The following is a 16,156-nucleotide window of genomic DNA, read 5'->3' on the forward strand; positions in this document are numbered from 1 at the left end:
AGGCAGGACAGGTCTGAGAGTTCAGATATGGCGAGGAGCCTCCTTCTGTATCCATTCGTAGATGCACATAGCTATCAGGAGCATGGTCCTTCCTTTTGCCATTGTCCATCTACTGAAGAATCCTTCTTCTTAATGCTTCAGCCATCAGCATGCGCAGAAAAGCTTGGATGTCCTAGAAACTCCTGACATACTTTCTGTTCCCTCTTGCACTTGCTATTTCCACTCCCTCAAAAAGCACAGAAATCTAGACTCTTGTAAACTTTGCCTAGGCTGAAAAGTCTTAGCATAACTCCTGCTCCATCTGTTCATAAATTTAATTGCTGCTGGTAACCAGACCAGCAGAAAATCTGGGATAAAATATTAAAATATAAAGTGTGGTTAGCATAAATATATATGTTTACAAAAAGTAAAATAGATGCCAACTGTCATTTACTGCACTGCAATAATAGCAAGTTAACTAATGCCTTCGATTGAGGCAGTAACAAAAGTTCTAATAAACATTTACATTTAAGATTGTTCACTTGTACAAAAATAAATTCACTTGTAATTCATCATCAGTGCATAGCTATAGCAAATAGAGAGCTCTGCACTCTGTCATTGCGTACAATGCAGCACAAATTCTCATATAAGTGCATATGTTATGCTAGAAGGTGATATCCCATTTTGCAAGATCCTGAGAAGAGCACAGACACTCTCTAAGGTATTAAACAACCCTCTTAAATTTAGGTTTCTCTACTAATATTTGGGGAACTCTTAACACCTGGCTTTGTAGAAGTGTGGGTCACTTCCTTTGGAGTTAGATATTATGTGTTAATTCACCTTTAATAAGTATTTATTTGACTTTTGCTGTGATGGATATATCACGCTGAACATACCTGTGAATACTGCTTTATTATATAATTTTTAATGTATATGATTTTGCAGAGACCTTTTTCTTTTTACTTTGTAGATTAACTGTGAATATCCAAAAAATCTCTGCTGATGTGTGGGTTGTAGGGGTACAATACAGAGTCCTGTTTTTTTAAATTTTTTTATAAGTGAAGACAAATTTTCTCCAAACTCAACTCTCTTTCCTAAAGTTTTGCAGGCTGCAACTCACTGCAGTCTACAGTGGGATTTGCAGATGGGCTTTTTTTGTAAGTATGTTCAGACAAAGACCATATTTTCATTTTTATCATAGTAGGTTTGATAAGTACAAAAATGTGGATCAGTTCTGGTTGAGTGTAGATCTCCTTCAATTTGGGAAAACCAAAATCCTCTTGGATATTTTTTTTATTCCTATTGGCATTAGGCTTTCAGATTGTTTTGACTGTGTACCTTTCTGATCCACAAACCGAGTGCTCATGTGTGCTGTGGTTTTAACTGTTCAAAACTTCAGCTGCCTCCGTACCTTCAGTCAAACTTCATTTGAAAGCATTGGTTTTCTTGGAACACACTAGGAGAAAATAACCCTTCATTCTTACCTTCCTGTATCTCTATCCCTGTTGTTCATCTGGTCTGCATGGCTAAATAGTCTGCTGCTAGGTGCTTGACAGCAATCCCATATTAGTAGAAAAGAAGTTCCCATATTCTTCTTGTCATGTTTAGCTCTGGGCTCTACTCAGGATGAATTTTCAAAAATGGTATATTGAATGGCATGCCCGGAACAGACATCAGGGATGCCTCTGTACAGATGATTTCCATGTAGAGATCTCCTGTGAAAACACACCAAGTGTGGTGTTCGATTTGTAAGGGAGACTGTTCTCATAGTTTCTTTTTTTTTTTTGTCAGACTAGTTGGTGTAGCAGTAAATTTATTCTGTACTGGAAACTCAGCAAGCTACATTTTAATGGTAATGGACTGTTTCAAAGATTTTAGTTCCTTTTTGGTGTTTGCAACTGCAGATCTTCAAGGATTGCAGATGCTTAGTCTCCAAGGACAACTTATTTTGTTGTGTTTATTAATAATATGTAAACAGGAGTACAACTGCAATTAGTTACATTATGGAATGATATGTGGTATTTTTAAACAAACTGTAGCAAACTGTTGACTGCATCAAAATCAGACTGTACAATTAAAACACGGCATCATGTGCAGACTGGGGGGGTGGCAATAATAAGGCAGAGAGATATGGGTTCAAATCTAGTCCCTGATAAAGAACTTGTAAAAGATATTAACTACACAAGTTCTTATCTTACAGATAGGAAATTTGTGTATGGACAAACTATGTCCATTCATGTTAATTCAGCTTTATATGGATTTAAACCAAAAAATTTCTAACAATGTCACAATGTGCCGGAATACCCATAAGCAGAATTTGGTTTGATAATCCTAGGGGAAATGATTCATTCATGGTTTATGGAAAAGCAGGACATTTTAAATTTTCATAGGTAGATTTAATGAAATGTTAAACAAGGTTTCCATTAGCAGAGGTATTCAGAATTGTATTTAAAATTCAGTATCAATTGTAATTTTCTTTGCAAATTAATAGTAGATATTCTTTTAAAGAAAATTGGAGGGGGCTGTATTTACATACACAAGTTATTTAACATTTCATAAAAATTCACTTATGGGTAGTCAAATCCATTCTTGTCAGTATGAATGCCTGTGTACAGTACACATATATATAATCATACACATGTGTGCACGCACACACAGAGTACTCCTTACTAAATGCAGGCATGACAAGGAAGACTAGGATTCTCCCCAGAGCACTATAGAAAGGTATTTCTATAGAAAGGTTTTTCAATTATCTTGCAGGGTGCAGCATGAAAGCCTTTGATATGCAGATGTAAATGGTATTTTGGGCTTATGAGAAGTGCACAGTTGAATAACCTCCAGCCTAAATTTAGGGTGCCACCATTATATTTCACGGTCAGGGTAAAATAGCATAATGTGATCAATAGAGTGTTTGGTCCACAGTCTAACAACTAATTCAAAATGTACATGTTTGGCAAGGTGCACAAATGGATAATCCTTGTGAAATAAGGATTCATGTGATTGAACAAGTACATTTCCCACATAATTTAGGATTGGACAGCAAGAAATGTTTTTGGCATCTTTATGTTACTTATGTTTACAGAATAAAGAATGTTCATGCTTCTATAATTAGCACATCTCTACGTTCTGGGTTTTTATTCACCAGTCTCCAAAACAGACAATGATTTTTGAATATTAACACTTGAGGATATACACTTGGCAAGCATTAATCACATGAGAGTTGAAATCAGCTTAAAAAACATGAAATCAACAGGCTTTTGCCCCAATGGTCATGAGAAACATTGAAAAATGGGAGTGTCTGGATATGGAGAGCAAGGAATGTAAATATCCTACATGTTATTACCTTCTACAAACTAATGCCACACATCTGGACACTTATAACATTGTTCAACAACAAAGACGAGAAATTATTTATTTCTAAATTTGCCTTGATTTTTATAAAAACAATATGTGGCTACAGAATTTTAAATGGATTTTAATAACAAAAGGTAAGTTACAATAGCCTTCTCCAGTGCCCAGTTAGCTAGCTAGTTAAGGGAAGCTTGAATCAATTATCATTGTCTTTTTTTTTTTTCCCCCTAAATATAAAAAAATTGGCTAAAGGACAATAGCAGCTAAGGCCTAAAGGTTGTGGCCAAATTTTTGTCCTTGAACATCTGCTCTGCAAAGCCTATCTATTTTCTGTTCAGGTGAAAAAAACCAGCCGTGATTATTTTCTACTGCTTTTCTTGGCAGTCCTATGCCTTTTGCTTCAACAGTGTCCAACTTAGCCCTAATCACACTGTGCAAAGGTAATCAGAAATCTATTATCACCAGAATAGCTGGTATCTAGGAGAAGATTGTTTTTCAGGTTAGCTATAAGGACTTATTTAAAATGTATTCATTTCTCAAAGTGATTTTAGGCACCAGTTATGCCTGCAAGTACAAAATGACCTAGTCTGGCTGCACACTGGAATGGGATTCAGGTGCAGCTACTGATTTCAGTGAAGCCCTGGATGAGCTCAGGAGTCCACTTTCACAAATCTTGTTACTGCATTGGGACAAAAGGCTGTATTATTTAGATGACAGTTTTCAAACTGTTCATTTCTATCTATTAAAATAATTTAGCCTTTTACATATGCTTTTGATTCCTATTATATTTTAAATATTCAGCTATTTAGAGAAAGCCAAATCATTTTCTGAAGAATAATTTATAGTTTGTAGATTAAGAAATAGAGTTCAAGTTTCTTGCTACTTTACTACACTGTTTTTTAACTTATGAAAGAAGCTAAAATTTATGGTAAGTACAAGTAAACCTTGATTTTAGAATTAAATACTCGTAAAGAAGAATTATCAGCAACTGTTTGAAATGTTTACGTTTCCCACTGCATTATGTTTTATAGTAAATTCAGTGGATTATGAGGTGTTCAAACACACACAGAATATGTCAATGAATTTGTGCAGACAAATTTTTCACAGTGGGTCATGCCACCTGAAAGGTAATAGATTTGGTTGCTGAATCATACCTGTATTTTATATTTACTTGTTTATTTATTAAAGTCCTCATATCACTTTTCTAAATTTTGCTGATATTATGGTGTTTCTTGAATTCTTATTTTACTCATTCAGGCAAAACTGGAAGTTATTCTGTTAAGCATTAGGGAAAAAGACTCTTATTATGCAACATTAATAAAATATTGTTTCTTTAAAACTTGAGAATTTTTACAAATAGATGAGAAAAGACTTCTCAGGATCTGATGATGTTGATTAAGTTAGTATTGCCTTTCATATCTGTGTTTAAAAAAAAGGGGGGGTTTAGAAGACAGGGTGAGACAATTAATTATGAAAGTAAATTTTAACACAATCACATTTTCATTGGAATTCTAACAGCCTGTTATTTCACCCTACAAAAAAGGTTTTTTTCAACACATAAATTACCATGAAGCTACATTTGCCAATCATGTAGTATATAACAGCAGAATTATGCTGTGTTTCTTACATGAACCTCTCAAAATTTTTCTTTGACTCTGGCTTGCTCCCCAAACGAATCTGTACTCTGTTTTGAGCATAACTGTCTATGTTAACCCCAAATGTATTTTATTTTTTCTTGAATGAAAGAAGCAGAAAATTGTAAATGGCAGAGGTGCTTTTTGTTCTATGAAGTCTTTTAAGCACCATAAATCTTACAGGTGAGCACTTTTTTTGCAACAAGAGTAAGCCACTCCTAGAATGTGAACCAAAACCATTGAATCCAATTATGACATCTTTGACAGTGCTGCTGTGGTCAGAGACAGTTTCTCTCTCTTTTTCCATCCCTCAGTATTGATTCCTGAGTGACCAAAGTGTATAGAAACTAACAGTGCAGTAAAAGGTTTGCCATTTTATATATCTGCAGTGTGACCCAGGAAATACATGTATTAGGCTGTCCACTTTTGTGTCCAAGTTCGATCCCAACACAATATTGGGAATCTAAATAAATACCCAGCTTGTGAAGTGCTAAGCATGGAGACTTCTGAGTCTTTCCAATATGTCAAGTTGTACATTTACATTTTTGTCTTTTCTTTCAACTCATTTATAGCAGCTATGCTTATATACAGGTTTTTTTCTCATGTTTTCCTCCTTTCTGTAGAGTTGCTGACACTGTCTTCAACACTGTATCAGTCCAGTTATGTACAATAACCAGTTTTTATAAGCAGAAGCAAAAGTTTATGACTTCTTCAGCAGTAACATTGCTAATTGTACTATTTCTAATGTCAAGTACATTTTTTCACTGCATGCTGCCATCTGCTGCCTCACTCTTGTAAATGAAGGGCACTGGGCAGGGGACATCAGGCACTTACACCACGTCAGGCAGTCATGCCAATTAGAACATTTCTAATTGAACATACGTATTTTTTGTCTTTAAAAAAAAAAAAACAACCAACGGAAAAAGCTTTTCATCCTGTACAGATGTATTCTAAATATTTATAAGATAGACTAAAGGTTGACATTTTTTTGTGGGAATGAAGTTTTAATGGAAATAATAGTGGATGGGGATACTTTCAGAAATGTTAAAAAATTTCCACTTAGTCCTAAAAAGAATTGATTTTACAATAGCAGAGGAAAAATTCAGCTCTTAATGGATTTAAGATGTTTGGAAAATTTTTAGATTAATCCCTTGAACTGTAAGTTTCACATTGGGAATTCCTCATTTTATATACACACATGCAATAATTTATTTGTACATTAAGTGCTGGTATTCATAAAAATTATATCTCATTTTCAATCAGCTACATAATTACTGATACAACATAACATCACAACTGCATGTGTACCACCATAGGAGACATATGGGTTCGAGACAATTAAGTCTGTTATACTGGAGTGCTATGGTTCCTCTTGGCATGTTGCTTATTCCTTCAAGTGGACCCAACTGGGAGGAAAAAATACTGAACATTGCACAGTCTCTCTGGAAGATAGTTTCTGTTTTGCAAAATCCAGAGTGGTTTTCATTTTTCTCATTTTATTCAAGCCTGTTGTGTTTGAGAATAGGAAACTACTTCTTCTCTGTAAGAAAAATTCACAATAAGCTAATAATCATATCTGAAGTTGCCAATATTCAAGTAGTTCAGTAGAAGAGTGTGAGCAAGGGTGTATTTATATTTAAAGGTATTGTGCTTAAATGTGTTACAGTCTAATGTCTTATGGTTACGTCTGCCTATAATCTAACGGGCTAAGAGGTCAAAATTCTTCAGGATCATCTCAGACTTGTGAACACATTTTGCATCTTTTCTGCATGAGCAAAAAAAGCTGAGGGAATTATCATTTCTGGCCACTTACAGGTATGTTACTTTGGTAGGGAATCTAAAAATTGCAGTCCAGACTCTCTGACATCCTGTTTGCATTTGGGCCTGGGCAAGGCGGTTCCCAAACCCCTCAGAAGGGAGGAGCAACCCATGCTTAGCGCTACTATCTCTTCACTGCAGGTCAGACTTACTGATACTTGGAATCAAATCTGTTATCTCTTGCACACCAGCATTGCATTTATAAGTACTGCCATATCTATGTTTGAGAAATGGAGACTTAAATCTATGACTGGAAGAATTTTATTGTGTTGCTCTGAGGACCAATATCCTTCTACGTAGCTTAAATTTAAATACTCAAGGCTTAATAGCAGGAAATCATCTATGTTGTTAAATGATCACAAGCAGATGCAGAGAAACAGAGCGTTCCAGGTTCTCTTGAACAAATCATATGACTGTCAATCATATGAATCATATGAAGTCATACAATTTAAAATTTCAGCTTCAGTTTAGTTTGTTTCTTTAAACCTCCCTCTACCATCAGTTAAATGCATTTTCTTACAGGAGTAAATCTGTTTAAATCAACAAGACTGTGCATGTCAGAAGTGTCACATGCATGAGTAGGTGGATATGTTTGTTGCAGAATTAAGGCTTTGTGTCACAGCTAAAAGGTATAATGATGAGAATTAATTACCACAAGGACACAGAATACTTTTCCCAATGCATGTGCCTGGTATCTTAAAAAAAGTACATATAGGAAAATCATAAGTGACTTTTCCCAAGCATCAGGAAGCTTCCCTCGTGCCTACTATGACTATGTTGAAAAAGTTGACTCATGCTCCGTTGCTTAGTAAGTAGTGGTTTTGAGAAACTCACCACATGGCAGCCTGAGTTTGCATTCAGGCTCATCATATAAATGAGAGTCGTACATCCTCCAGTTACAAACAAAAGTGTGATGCCTAGAAGAATTGCTAGTGCCCCATCTTACAAAAGTCAAGACAGTCAGTTCTATGTGTCAGTTATTTAACTGCCACAATGTACCAGTAAGATAATATTGTGACTTAAGTCCTACCAAGTACCGTGGTCTAAAAAACATGTCAGGCTTCTGCATAAAAATGGTGATAGGCTGAATTTCAGTGAAGAAGGTGTCTGGAATACAGGAATATCATAAGAGCTGGAATGTGACATACAAGAGTTCAGGCTGATACTCTAAATTACTGTGAAACTGGAAGAAAAAAAGATATTTTCTATTTAGCTTATGAATAGAGAAGTTCTGGGAAAAAAGTAATAAATAATTATTCAGAACATTTCTTTGGATTTCAGTACTTTTTAAAAACTAATGATTATGATAGCCAAAGAACCTCACTTCACCAACTCATGATTCTCCCCCTGATTCACCGCTATGCATCCCCGGATTTTCTAGGGAACAGCTAAGGCTTGTTCTAGGAACAAGCTAGATATTAGCAAAAACTTTTAGGAAAAATTGTGAAGTTTGAGTATTACGTTTAGGTAAATTTACCACTATTTTTAATATAAAATGTACCTTTTGATGCAAAATTAAATAAACAGTATGGCTTAAGTATTGCAAAAAGCATTTGTTACCATAGGTTCTTATTCTGAATAACATAGTTCTGTCCTTGCTATTTGAAAACTGGTATTAATGAAGATTCATGTGACAGTTTACTGACTTGGGTTTTGGGGGAATGACTTTATAATATCTAACAAAAAGATTGCTGTGCATAAATAAATCAGTTTTAATTAGTTGTTAGTCTATTTTTCAGTTTATATTTAGAAATGACACATTGTGACTTTGATAACCAGATGCTTTGACCAGAAAAAAAAGTGTAAGTGAACATTTATAAGTGACCTATTGACTAGCATGTTGCTCCCAAAGCGTTGTTTATATTGTAAAAGGAAAGAAATATGCAGACATCAATTTGCAAGTGAAAAAAAGTTGGTTTATCTACTATCCATGGATAAAATAACCTGTTTAGTTATTTGCACACCTTTCAATCAAATAGAGGCCTATCATGTTGACACACTTAGTGCCAGGTGCCTTGTCTTCCTTCCTCCAGGGGTTTGTGGATATGCATATGCTGTCTCATTTGCTAACACCTTCCAGGTGAAAATTATAAATAAATTACTACTTCTAAAAGCTATTTGTAACCACTAGGTTAAAAGGTTAGTTTAAATATTACAGTGATGGAAACAGTGGGTGAACATTGACATTCCCTTAGTTTAAGATAAAGAGCCTAAAGAACTTTCAGAACATAGCAAATAGTAAGTTTTAGATGGGCTTGCATCAATGCTAAGTTGAATATTCTGTTTTATCGGCCTTAGGCTGATTTTGCAGATTAGCAGTGTTGAGGACAGGGATTCAGCCTTTATTAGATATAAACCTGTGAAGGAAGCAAGCAAAATCACACTTTATCTAAACTTCAGTGTATTTACACTTAAAAAAAAAAAAGTTAAAGCTTATCTAAAAATGTTGTTCTTCATAAGTAAATCTTTCTCCCATATGAAATCAGGAGGAGAAGGCTCAGTTTCTCCAGCCATTCAGAAATGGTGGGTTTGATAGAATGACAGAATATCAATGTCTTTTTTAACTTAAGTCTGATAAGAAGCTGGTTGAGTCTGAATTTTTGAGAGTTTGCTGGGTTTTGCTTCCCGTGCCAATATGTTCTGAATGTCAGACAATATGTGAAATGTTCCCCTTTTTTGCCTGATAAGTTTAGTGCAAGTCTCTCTTCTGTGTTCTTCCATATTGACTGAGTTGAATCCTTACCAAGTTTCCCCTTTTTTTCTTGAAGTTACCTAAATATGTTTAACTGTATGTCAGTATGACATTTTAACTTTTACAGCACCTGCCAAGAAAATCTTACATGACATTTACATGATTGTGTTTTTTCTAAAAAAAAAACTTTGTAAATTTTCTCTGTGAGCATGTAATCCATATAGTGCATCTCTGCATTGAAGAACTTGAATCCCATAATCCAGCTCATAATTGTCGTTGCATGCATAAGCAAAGATGGACAAAAATTTTAAATCACTGTCAGTTAGAAGCCTGTGAGTGGAAAATTGCTGAAAAAGATGTAAATTCATTCTTAATGTCAGTGGCATAAAGAATTTATTTTCCCTGAAGAAAAACAAAATCTGCTAAGCACTAAGCAGTTTTATTAATAGAATTTTTTATTATTGTTGTTTAAATTGCTGTAATGCAGAGGTGTATACATCTGAATGGAGCTTCATTAGTTCTGGTATAAGCCAACACTTGCAAAAGAAATCACTGAAGGAGATGGTGATTGGTATAGGTGAGGTAGATAGGAAGTAGTCACTACTTAAAAACAAAGGACAAATTTTTTTGAAGGTTAAATCTGTGGAACTTACTGATATTTTGGAAGGTAAAAGTAAATTGGTCTCTAAAAGTGCTTAGACATTTTGGGGGGCAAAAGTTTATAACTCATCAAATCAGCAGATAGAAACTTGTGCTCATTATCATTACAGTCTTACTGTCAGTCATATGATGAAATCCTAATGCAGGATTTGGATTTGACTCAAAAGCCACAGTTCACCAACCTCTTCTGTTGGGTCTGTTGTTTGCAGTACATGCATGCCCTATAGCTGCCATTGGGATTGCCATATTTTTATATACATCCTCTAATCTACTGCAGGTCTTGGGGAGAGGAAAATAGTCTAGATTGATCCGATACAACCATAGGCATGCTCTGAACCACAGAGAGCTGGACATGGAGCCCTTACATGCGCTATTCTCTTACATGGAAGCTATTTCTTTTGCACAGAGCTTTATCTCAATATAACTCGTGCTACTTACACATGCCTTCTCTGTTTCATGCCTGATAGAGCATTTCAGAGCAACTTATAAATGCCAAACATTACTGGGAAATTCTGTTGAAAAGAAGGAATCTGAAATCTCCTGTTAAAATTCTAGTGAGATGTATTGCATCAGTTATTAGAGCTGTATATCTCACCATTTTTAGAATTTTGTCTCCTTGAAAGGAAATAATTGGAAGACATGGTGGGGGATAAATTTCACCACATGCAGAAGACTAGCATAAGGATTTTTAATGATCTAAGTCCTTAAAATAGTGTTGAAGAACATTTTGCTGTGTTGAAATGAGCAGAATATATTCTGCATAAAAGCCTTTAATGAACACCATGGAAACAGAAATATTCATAGATTTGTGACTGTTTCCATCCTGTTCAGTAATAACAAGATATCTCAAAATCTCCAGAACAAAGGAAAGAGGGTTCCAGAAAAGGTCAGTAGGTCCCCTTGCTGGACAGTATGAAGGAGTGGAAAGGGAGAGGGCTGCTTGGAGACTGGCTGCAGAAAGCTAGATTGCAGATTTTCTGGGAAGTGGGGCTAAGGGGCTTTAAAGCTGTGAAAAAAACTTGAACTTTTTGCCAGTAGACCAATAGGTGACAAAAGGCTGCAACTTTATTCAGTCCAACAATGTTGCACAAGACTTTCAGCTAGGATGAACTGTTGTTGGATGCTGAATTGTTGGCTAACTTGTCATTTGCCAAGGGCAACTTCAGTTTTTGTTTTGGATAGCTCTATGAAGAAATCCTTTGTTTCTCTATCAGACTCTGTCAGTGCTTATTACATCTTGCTAGGAATTAGATCACTGGGAGAGCAACAGTCAAACTAAATAGCACAGACTGAAAATCATTTTGTGACTGAGAGCCATAAGACCCTTACCTTATCCCTCAGCAATTCAAGAGAAGGGAAAGCTCAGAGTGATCTGAAGATGGAGAAAACAGTGTTATTGCAAGAGTTCATTTCTAAGGTAATGCTGGTTTAGAGGTGCAGTTCTGTCCCAGGCAGTACTGTTTTCTTTCTCCTCCTTTGCATGACATTCATACAAGCAGGGGATTCAAATCAGCCAGCTGTCCCATGCTAGTACTGTCATGCAGAGCAGGCGAGATGCACTATGATTGCAAGTATAACAATCACATTTGAGCTGCTTAAAAACTACCAAAAAACCTACTGCAATGAGCATCCACTGTGCTAATATCCAAAGTGATAATAACTATTAGTGACCATTTAAACTGATATTAAAAATATTGTCCTGACAAGATTGGTATTGTTCTATTTATTATAAAGTAGTGTTGCTGTAAAACTGTTTGCAACTCATATCCTAATATTCATATCCAAAAGTTTGGTGCTTGATAGGACTTTGGCCCATGTTGAGACGTTATGAAATTTGAATGCCTTTTGGCAAAATTGTATATATAAAAATAGGAAAGAACAGAATGATTTTAAAATGATGCTTTACTTTAGCTTAGTTATGCTCCCAAGTCCTTAAAGTGGTCTTTTTTCTGTTTCTTCTTCTTTTTTTCTTTTTTCCTGTTTTTTTGTCATCTTTTTTGTTCCTTCTTTCTTTTTTCTCTTTCTCCTTTTTTTTTTTTAATTTTCTCCTTTTTTTCTTCTGTTTTGTTTGACTTTTCAACCTTCCTGTATTTTTATTCTGGATTTGCATCTTGCATTAAAGTCAGAACAGTTATCAACACTAAACTGTACTCACCCTGCTCCAAAGTACACTTTGTCCTCCCCATGGTCCATGGCTCTCTTTCACCAGATCAGTCCCAGTAAGATCACTGGCATGGTTGTGCAGCCACAGCTTTGCCTATTCATATAAGCATTTGAATTACTTCTCTTCTTATATGCAGCTGGATAACATGTCCACCTGTGACTCGAATAAGGTAGAAGAAATACCAACATTTATAGCAAACATAGGTATTAGAAGTTTTCCAGGCCATGGCCTGAAGACTAGTGCCTTTGGGGGACAAGTACATCACTAATAATTTTTTATGATGTCAGTCTTGTGAGTACTGATTTCAGTCCCCATGAATCCATGTCTCCACTTTGCAGCTGTGGTTATTTTAAGTGTGCTATCAGCTAAGTGATTTTTCTGTGATTTGTGATGTCTGAAATAATGTACATTTAGCTGAAGAGGGAATATGCAAAACCTCAAGAAAGAAAAGCTGTATTAAAGGGGAAAGAAACAATCTAATATGTAGATATGGCTTTTGGTGAGAATTTCCTGTGTTTTATCTAAGAAAAAATTTCAGGCTTGAATCCAAGACAAGTAAGGCAGCACAGAACAGGGGGATGAAGACACAGAATTTGAGTTAGAAAAGCAGCGACAACAGTTTAATCTCTCTACCAGTAGATGGAGAGCACAAGAAAGTAGAGGCATGCACATGAAGAAGGAAGAAAAGAAGTTTGCATCAGCTTCTTGAAGAGGGTGAGAGATGAAAGAAGAAAAAAGCAAGAAGGGGCAGGAGAGGGAAACAGGCTGCAAAGTAGGAAGAAATTGGAAAAAATGAATTCTAAAGGGTAAAGAGGAAATGACAAGACTTAAAATATCAGCTTGGTCAAATCATCTTGTTGGTAGTGAATAAATATCTAGATTGTCTTCTTTCATGCCTTGTACATGGTAGCCTTTACTCCTGGAACATGGTTTGAAAACGTGGCATGAATAGTTTGCATTACTGGAATGGAAGAAATCCATGTCTGCCTTTTCAAGCACTTTTCCAGACACAGACATGCTGTGAGTGACATCATGGAAAACCATTTCTTCTTGTCCTTTACATACGTCTCTCTCGTAAGGAATTCTCTTGCTCCTGCACTCTCTTTCTCCCTGTCTCACCCTCTCTGTCTCTCACTTTCTTCTATGTCTTACTTTGTGCTTTCTTTCTCTTCTTTCTTCCTTTTCTTTTCTTTCCTTTTTTTTTGGTCTTCAAAGCCAGGGTGGGAGCAAGGGATCTGGTTAGCTCTCTGTTTAATAGTTGAAAGAGCTTGGTTTGGGTTTTTTTAATGCACAAAATTCCTCTCAGTGAGACATGCCACACATTCTGATCTCTCCCCTTCAGGCGGTTACACACTATTAAATATGGGGTTGGAAATGACACGCGTCTGGAAATACAGAAATGAAACAGCCTTCCACTTTCTGCACTGCACTATACAATGAAGGTGTTGTAAATTGTTAATTGAATGGCATGGACTTCTAGTTTGTTGGGATTTCTATAAATAGAAACTGTACATTCCAGTGTGTTGCCACTTTTTATTTTCTTCAGATTAACTACCATACTTTTAACCTTTCTGTGTTCTAAAATAGAGAATAGCAAAGTTTTTAGTTTGTCTGTTTTTATTCCCTAAAACATAGCTTGCGCTCTGAAATTTTGTTCTATTTACCTTCTCTTACTAAACCATCTTTATTGTATTTTTGTACTACCCCTATTTTAAAAGAGAAGTAAAATCCAAACAACCTAGAATGGTACTTGAGGTATTCCCTGTATTCTACAACCCAATAAACAGTGAAATATGTTTATTTTATATTAAATAACACTGCACACATTACATAGAGATTAATAGTTAATGTATTGCCATGCAGAATACAGAAAGACAAACAGGGTACTGCTCGAGGTGGAAAGTGGGGAGATCCTTTGATCTTCCAAAGTCATTTTGAAGTTTTGGTTTCCCACTCTGAGGAGACAACATTGTCTGTATGTGAATGGCACTAGACTGGGAAGTTTATTCTTCCATAGTAGTTTGTTAGGTGAATGAAAGCCCTACATGAGAGGCAGCTGCTGAGGAGTTATAGGCCATTGAGACTGCAGAATGCAATGTGAAAACAAAGTAGGGTTTCGTTTCAGAGAAGGGAGAGGAATAGATGATGGAATTAATCTCTCAATAGTCCATGATCCCGCAGAATGTTAGCACTCTCTTTACAAAGCTGTAACTCTCAGTCCAGTATATTTTATATTGCATTAGTATAGCCTTAAGAGTGTTCAACACAGTTTATGAGTATTGATGAGTAAATGTGAGATAAGATAAATGTGGAATTAAACATACTGTTTCTTTAAAATGTGATGAGTGTCAAAGTACCTGAAATGATTGGCCAAGATACATCTCCTTGAAAGCCTGAAGGAACTTTAAGATAAAAATATTTTAAATTCACCATTTGCTGTAATTGGCAGGTTTATCTAGAAAAAATGAAATTAAAAATAGACCTCTCAGCTGAACATGAGCAATGACTTTATTTCCACAATAAACTCACATGGTTGTATGTTGAATGAACAAAAAGTTCAGCAATTCATTGGAGAATTAGCGGGGTGATAGGCATAAGGCAGATAGCAAAAACGTGATGGAGAGTAATACAGCCAATCATACATCCAGCTTCCAAACTGTTAAAACTGAATTATGTTGGCTCATTGTGGAGCTTTGCTACACAGTCACATGCAATTTTTCTAATTCTTCTGTTGCAGCTTTGCCAATACAAAAGCAATTCAAGAAAGATCCAGTTTTGCTGTTGCCAACGCTGAGTGATGTTTCGACATGCTTAGGGATTTCAGAGTGTTTTGAGAACTCTGTATTCTTAGGAGAGGAAAAAAAATCTTTAATGGGTTTCTCACATTGTTTAGAACATCCTGTGGATAATCCCTTGGAAATACAGAAATTGTAAGAGAGGAAAATCAGAGCACATAGTTTCTATATTAAGAAAAGAGAGAGATTTCAGATTTATTTTTAAAAATTCAGAGAATCTGGGTACCTAGAAGCCATTCTGCACTTCAGGAGGATGTGTAATTTTCCAAAATTGTTTTCTTAATTGAGCCACTAATTAATAATTTCTGAAAATTACTAGGACAGATTTTTAAAAAAACTATTTAGATGTTTAAAACAGAAGAAGACAGCTGCTGAGCTGAACAAATACAAAGGACCTACCTGCCACCAAAGTCTGTGAATTACATCTTATGTGACCTCCAGGACTAAGATGATTTCCAGGAAGGGAAACTCTGTTGCTGTATCTACTTGTGCCACCTCTGTAGCTGAACAGTTTTCACTAAGTTTTATGCTTCTGAGTTACATTTGAAAATGTCTTGGTAATGTCTTGCATATGTATTCAGTAATCTGACTGTAGACACTGAAAACCTTAACCTGAGTCCTCTTCCAAAGCAGCTTGCTGGAATGAGAAGTTCTCTAGGAATTACACCAGCTAAGGAAGCAGGAAGGCAGAAGAACAAAACTCTTCCTGTGGTTGTTTTATTACTTGGTCCTAATTACTCAGGAGAAGGGTACAGAGAGAAGGAAGGGAGGATGGATGTTAAGATACACACTATACGTAGGAACTACCTTCTTGCAGGTAAAGATCAGGGGAGAAGCACTAGGAGTATTTAGTTGAATCTGATTAAGTTTACATCTCAAAATATGCTGAAAGATGTCACAGGTCTCATTAAATATTTGAATATAGATAGCTTTTCTCATTTGAAGTGAGTTGCCTCTTTCCAAGAAATGTAGACAAGCTGAATATTTTATTTTATGACTTTTGCACCCTTTTATATTTATGTATCTACCTATGATTACCTATCACTGAAGATCTTTATTTCAT

The 16,156-nt window shown here is 35.7% G+C and overlaps 1 protein-coding gene across 3 annotated transcripts in view; it reads left to right on the plus strand.

Annotated features, from left to right (window-relative positions):
• Positions 1–16,156, plus strand: part of DLC1 (DLC1 Rho GTPase activating protein) — a 234,640-nt gene that overhangs the window by 65,351 nt on the left and 153,133 nt on the right. The gene's annotated exons all lie outside the window — the stretch shown is intronic.

The sequence above is a fragment of the Haliaeetus albicilla genome, chromosome 1, assembly GCF_947461875.1.
Source record: "Haliaeetus albicilla chromosome 1, bHalAlb1.1, whole genome shotgun sequence".
NCBI lineage: Eukaryota > Metazoa > Chordata > Aves > Accipitriformes > Accipitridae > Haliaeetus > Haliaeetus albicilla.